Source organism: Babylonia areolata, chromosome 20 (genome assembly GCF_041734735.1).
Source record: "Babylonia areolata isolate BAREFJ2019XMU chromosome 20, ASM4173473v1, whole genome shotgun sequence".
Taxonomy (NCBI): domain Eukaryota; kingdom Metazoa; phylum Mollusca; class Gastropoda; order Neogastropoda; family Buccinidae; genus Babylonia; species Babylonia areolata.
The window spans coordinates 50,683,817-50,690,345 of record NC_134895.1 but is presented as its reverse complement, the minus strand read 5'-3'; positions in this window follow the sequence as shown (position 1 = coordinate 50,690,345).

The following is a 6,529-nucleotide window of genomic DNA, read 5'->3' as shown; positions in this document are numbered from 1 at the left end:
CCGACTAGCCCCCAAGGCTGCAGCACTAAGAGTTAGTGCAATCTTGCCTCCTAGCTAGAGAGTCATTGTCCTTCACAAAAGACTAAATGAGTTCACACCGCAACGGAGAAACCATTGATCATACAGCTCTCACTGCAAGCTTTTGTCAATCTGTGATATAAACTGAGACATACACATATAATTCACATATAATTTTCCCCAAAGCAGTCAATGCCCTGTCTCTCGAACAAATCTAGTATGATAATTAAAATTGTGCAATCAACAACCATCTACCTGAAGATCTATTCATCAGCCCCATCCACATGTAATATGCAGCTTCTGTTCAAACGTGTGTGTGTGTGTGTGTGTGTGTGTGTGTGTGTGTGTGTGTGCGTGCGTGTGCAGTGCGTGCATGTGTGAGTGTGCACAAGTTTGTTTTTTTTAATTTTTTTTTACTGATATGCATATGTATGTATCCTAATTTCTACTGTATCTGTGTTTGTGTATGATTTTCGATTTATGTTCCTATCTTGTTATGTACTATCCCCTCCCCCCCCCCCCCCCCGCCCTCCCCAATATTCCTTGTGACCCCGATACACTTGGTAATAAAGACATATTCTATTCTATTATTTAGATTAAAAACAATGGTGATCTATTCATGTCTTTAAAACTTGTTATAATTCAGCAAGTTTCGCTGCAGTTCAGCTTCTTTAGGAGACATCTATATATCTATTCTAAATATTACATTCTTGGTCATTTCTACTTCATTTTTAGCGTTACCCTGATAACCTCCGTCGTTCTGATTCCCTCGCATCTTTTAAATCTCGTCTCAAAACTCACCTTTTCCCTCAGCAGTAAGTTCAACTGTGGCAGGTCCACTTCCTTTCCGTTAGCTGTGCTTGACTGTGTATGTATACATATGTATGTGTACATAACTACATGCATGTATATGAATGTGTATTGTGTGTGCGTGTGTTTATGTACGTTTGTGCCTGCCTATGTGTGCGTATGTGTTAGGGTAGCTGTTAGATACACATGTATGTTAAAATGTATGTATGCAGTGTGTGTGTGTGTGTGTGTGTGTGTGTGTGTGTGTGTGTGTGTGCGTGTGTGTGTGTGTGTGTAGTCACATTTTGGTGTGTGTATGTAACATAGATGTAATGTTTTATGTTAACAAAAGCGTCTTTGTAAAGCACCTAGAGCAGATTTCTGCATAGTATGCTATATAAGTACCCATTATTATTATTATTATTATCATTATTATTATTATTATTATTGTTACCCGTAGTCTAAAGGTACTGTGTAAAGCATTTATCTTGATTCTGCATTCAACGGTAAGCGTGGAAGATAAGAATACAATGTAAACTACACAAAGAAAAAAAAAATCTTGTCCCAGTAAAAGAAAAGAAAAAAAAAAAAAAATTCAAGTCCCCCTTTCGTTCATTATTTCTTCAGCAACACATGATAGTTTCTTGTGATGTTGACCGTTTTTATCCCCGGTCTGAGCGTCTGATCATTCTGGATGATACGATAAACCGATGGCCCGTGTGCAACACGCACTTGGCGCACTGAAAGAGAACCAGTAGCAACGAGAGTGTTTGTCCTCTGGCAATATGTTGCAGAAGAAATCCATCTGATAGGCACACAATACATGCACTCAAGCGCTTTAAGAAGTTAATGCTGCTAGTTAGGCCTCTGCCTGGCAGATGTGGTGTAGCGTATATATATATATGTATATATATATATATATATATATATAATTATATATATATGGATTTGTCCGAACACAGTAACAACCATCTACCTGAAGATCTAGTCATCAGCCCCATCCACATGTAATATGCAGCTTCTGTTCAAACGTGTGTGTGTGTGTGTGTGTGTGTGTGTGTGTGTGAGAGAGAGAGAGTTTGTGTGTGTGTGTGTGTGTGTGTGTGTGTGTGTGTGTGTGTGTGTGTGTGTGTGTGTGTGTGTGTGTGTGTGGGTGGGTGTGTTGCGTGTGTGTGTGTGTGTGTGTGTGTGTGTGTGTGTGTGTGTGTGTGTGTGTGTGTGTGTGTGTGCAGTGCGTGCATGTGTGAGTATGCACAAGTTTTTATACTGATATGCACAAGTTTTTATACTGTATGTATCCTAATTTCTACTGCATCTGTGTATGATTTTCCATTTATGTTCGTATCTTGTTATGTACCATCTCCCCTCCCCCCACCCAATATTTCTTGTGACCCCGGTACACTTGGTGGTAATAAAGACAAATTCTATTCTATTCTATTCTCTAGTCTATAGTAACGCCTCCTCGTGAAAGTGAAACCGGAAGCATCGCAGATCCTTTCGCATCTCGTAACGCACATGTATTGCAGGCTACCTTACATATTTCAGGCACCGATCCCGTGCACCCTATACCATCTCGTGAGTCGCGTTTCACTCCTTGCAGCACACCGAATCTCGCGCCAGCGCGCGCATCGCACCACATCGCGTCTCACGCTAAGTGCACCAATCGTATCGCGCACCAGCCATGTCGCGTTTCGCCCCATCGTGCGTGCACCATACTGCACCCTGCAGCTTGCAGCCTATCGCCTTGTGCATCATATCGTATCGCAGGTAACGTCAAGTCCTGGGTTTTAGCGTCCTAAATTCACGAACCAATTTTTGTGCATGGATGAAACGATATTACGATTAGTTAGATGTTGTAACCCATTTTCAGTGGATTTCGATTCTTATTTTGTACGTCAGTTTACGTAATTTGGATGAGGATTCAGTCAGTAAAGTAACGTGCCACCATCTTGCCTTTTTGTCTATGTTTTAACTCGGTGTTCGGTTGTCTGTGTGTGTGTGTGTGTGTGTGTGTGTGTGTGTGTGTGTGTGTGTGTTAAACTTTAACATTGACATTTTCTCTGCAAATACTTTGTCAGTTGATATCAAATTAGGCATAAAAATAGGAAAAATTCAGTTCTTTCCAGTCATCTTGTTTAAAACAATATTGTACCTCTGGGATGGGCACAAAAAAAAGAGAAGCCTAATTATATGCAAACTGCATTTACTGTTTTATTTATATTTTTTGTATTCTCTAAACTTGGCACTTTGATCTGATATTCTGACCCAACAACAAGAGCAGTCATTATTATCATTTTTTGGTTCAAACAGGAACTTCTTTTGCTAAGCATGGAAGTTTTATTTATATGCAAACGTTTTGGTGCAGGTAGTAAAAAAGGGAAATTACTCTGTAATTAATGCTAGGGGACTTAATTTGCTTTAAACTGATCTTTCTCATCTGAAACATTACATTTTGAAATTATACTCAATACATAAAAAGCTTGGATTTAAAAAAAAAAGTGTATCACAAGTGAGTCTTGAAGGCCTTGCCTCTCTTGTTTTTTCTTCTTCTACGAAGCATGAAAATGTAACCAATAGGTGCAATAATTCAGGACGCTAAGATGGGACATTACCTGCATCGTACATTGTCTGACATCGTGCACTGTATTGCATCGATCACTGCGGTGAATTCTGCATCGCCAACCACACCGCATCGCGTATACATACCATGTTTTGTTGATGTTGTTTCTTAATATTTGAAATGAAATATTAATATTTGAAAAAAACAAATCACAATTTTCAAACGCGTATGGTACGAACACAATGATAGACAAATACAGTACCCGACCACCGACATCTGAATGATAACATTGCGCAAACACCATTGAAAATTGTGCTTTACAATTTGTTTTCTCGGTAGCTGAAATACCGTGCTTGGGGCGTGGGGGGCCGGGGGCGTGGGGGGTCGAGGGGGGTCGACGGGGGAGGGGGGGGGGGAGGAGGGTTGTCCCTTACGAACATCGATTCAAACCTCGAATATAGATCGGTTTTCTTGTGCAGTGCCTGTTTTCTCTCCTCAACAAAGAAAACGCACTGGTGTGTGTTATTGTTTTCGATTAATCAGAAAGATGGCAAGATGTTAGCGTCTGTATTTTCAAAGAATTAAGCATTGTTATTTTTACATTCTGGGCATATGGGCTCCGCACGGAGGTGATAGCGTGTCTGCAGTTGGGATCAAACCTACATGTATTTACGTTCCATCCCGTAAAAGGCTGGGAGCAGATGTGCACTCAACTGAATTTCATCACATTGCTCAGAATGATCTGACACGTACTGTGAAAAATTACGTCAAGGATACCCATCAGTGTGACAAGTAGTACTGTTAGGTGTGCCTGTTGTATAAGATATACCTCTCTCTCTCTCTCTATATATATATATATATATATATATATATATATGTGTGTGTGTATGTGTGTGTGTGTGTGTGTGTGTGTGTGTCTACTCTCTCTCTCTCTCTCTCTCTCTCTCTCTCTCTCTCTCTCTATATATATATATATATATATATACACACACACACTCTCTCTCTATAAATATATACTCTCTCTATATACATATATAATATATATATATATATACAAAGAGAGAGAGAGAGAGAGAGAGAGAGAGAGAAATGTGTGTGTGTGTGTGTGTGTGTGTGTGTGTGTGTGTGTCCCTAAGTGTCATAAATCATCCCCATGTGGGGATGCATCAGCGTCCTAAATCGTCCTTCTGGGGACTAGTCGTCAGTGTCCTAAACTGTCCCACAGGGGACGTTCCGGAACGTCCTCCACCCCAACCCCCGCCCCCAATTCTGTTTCGGTCCCCCTCCAACAATATTTGAAAAAAAAAAAAAAATGTCCCAACCCCCCCTGCCACCCCCCATCCCCCACCGCCCCCCACACATACGGTGCACACAAATGTCTACTTTTGCATTTTAATGCATTCTGTGCATATTTGTACGTGTGTGTGCGTTATTAGGACCGCTTTGTAGGTTTTCACCGCTGGCCACTACTGTGTGTGATTATTGCTGACTGTTACCCCACGTGATTTTTTTTATATTATTATTATTATTACTACTACCTTTTTTATATTATAATTATTATTTACTTATTTATTTATTTATGTAAGCTTATCTATTATTTATTCACCTTTATTTTTATTTTATTTTATTTTATTTTTCTCAAAGCCTGACTAAGCGCGTTCGGTTACGCTGCTGGTCAGGCATCTGCTTGGCAGATGTGGTGTAGCGTATATGGATTTGTCCGAACGCAGTGACGCCTCTTTGAGCTACTGAAACTGAAACTGAAACCCCACGTGATCAGATTTCGTTATTTTGTCACGTTTGTGTATTTCATTGGTGTCTTGGTAGTTGTCTTTTTTTTTTTTTTTAAACCGATACCTGACCACTGCTGATCACTAACGAACAGTATTCAGATGGTATTAGTTTGTGACAGGTATGAAGTATTAGGACTTTTCCACAGGATTACGTTGCACAGCTGCCAGTACAGGGAGTCCGTGAGGGTGTGGGTTCAAATCCCGCTCTAGCCCTTTCTCCCAAGTTTGACTGGAAAATCAAACTGAGCGTCTAGTCTTTCGGATAAGATTGATATATCGTGGTCCCGTGTGCAACACGCACTTGGCGCACTGAAAAGGAACCCATGGCAACGAGAGTGTTGTTCTTTGGCAAAAGTATGTAAAAAAGAAATCCATTCTGATAGGCGCACACATACATAAAACATGCACTCAAGGCCTGACATGCGCATTGGGTTATGTTATGATGCTGCCAGGTATCCGCTTAGCAGATGTGGCGTAGCGTATATTGATTTGCCCGAACTCAGTGACACCTCCTTCAGAAACTGAAACTTACAGGGTTTGACCATTAAACCACTGCTGACCTGGGTGCCCAACTGTCTTACTCTCTCTGTCTGTGTGTGTGTGTGTCTCTCTCTGTCTGTCTCTGTCTGTCTCTGTGTGTGTATCTCTGTCTCTGTCTCTCTGTGTCTGTCTGTCTCCCTGTCTGTCTCTCTGTCTTTCTCGGTCTCTCTGTGTCTGTCTGTCTCTGTGTGTGTCTGTCTGTCTCTCTCTGTCTCTCTCTCTCTGTCTGTCTCTGTGTGTCTCTCTGTGTGTGTGTGTCTCTCTCTCTGTGTCTCTCTCTCTGTCTCTGTCTCTCTGTCTCTGTATGTGTCTCTCTCTGTCTCTCTGTGTCTCTCTCTGTGTCTCTCTCTGTGTCTCTCTGTGTCTCTCTCTGTGTCTCTCTCTGTGTCTCTCTCTGTCTCTCTGTGTCTCTCTCTCTGTGTCTCTCTCTGTGTCTCTCTCTGTGTCTCTCTCTGTGTCTCTCTCTCTGTGTCTCTCTCTCTGTGTCTCTCTCTGTGTCTCTCTCTGTGTCTCTCTCTGTGTCTCTCTTTCTGTGTCTCTCTCTGTGTCTCTCTCTCTGTTTTACTCTCCCTGTGTCTCTCCTCCATATCTGCCCCTCATCCTTTTCTTTCTTTTTTTCATTCGATATGTTCGCAGGGTTACGGTCATGGACTGAATGAATATATTCCAAACAACTGGGAAGCTGGGGTCCCTCTGATGACTGTTCGACATCAAAATAAAACCTGCTCATAATGATGACGATGATAGTGACATGGATACTTATATAGCGCTTATCGATTTCTCGGTCAGAAATCAAACTCTAAGCGTTTTACAAACGCGAAGTCATTTG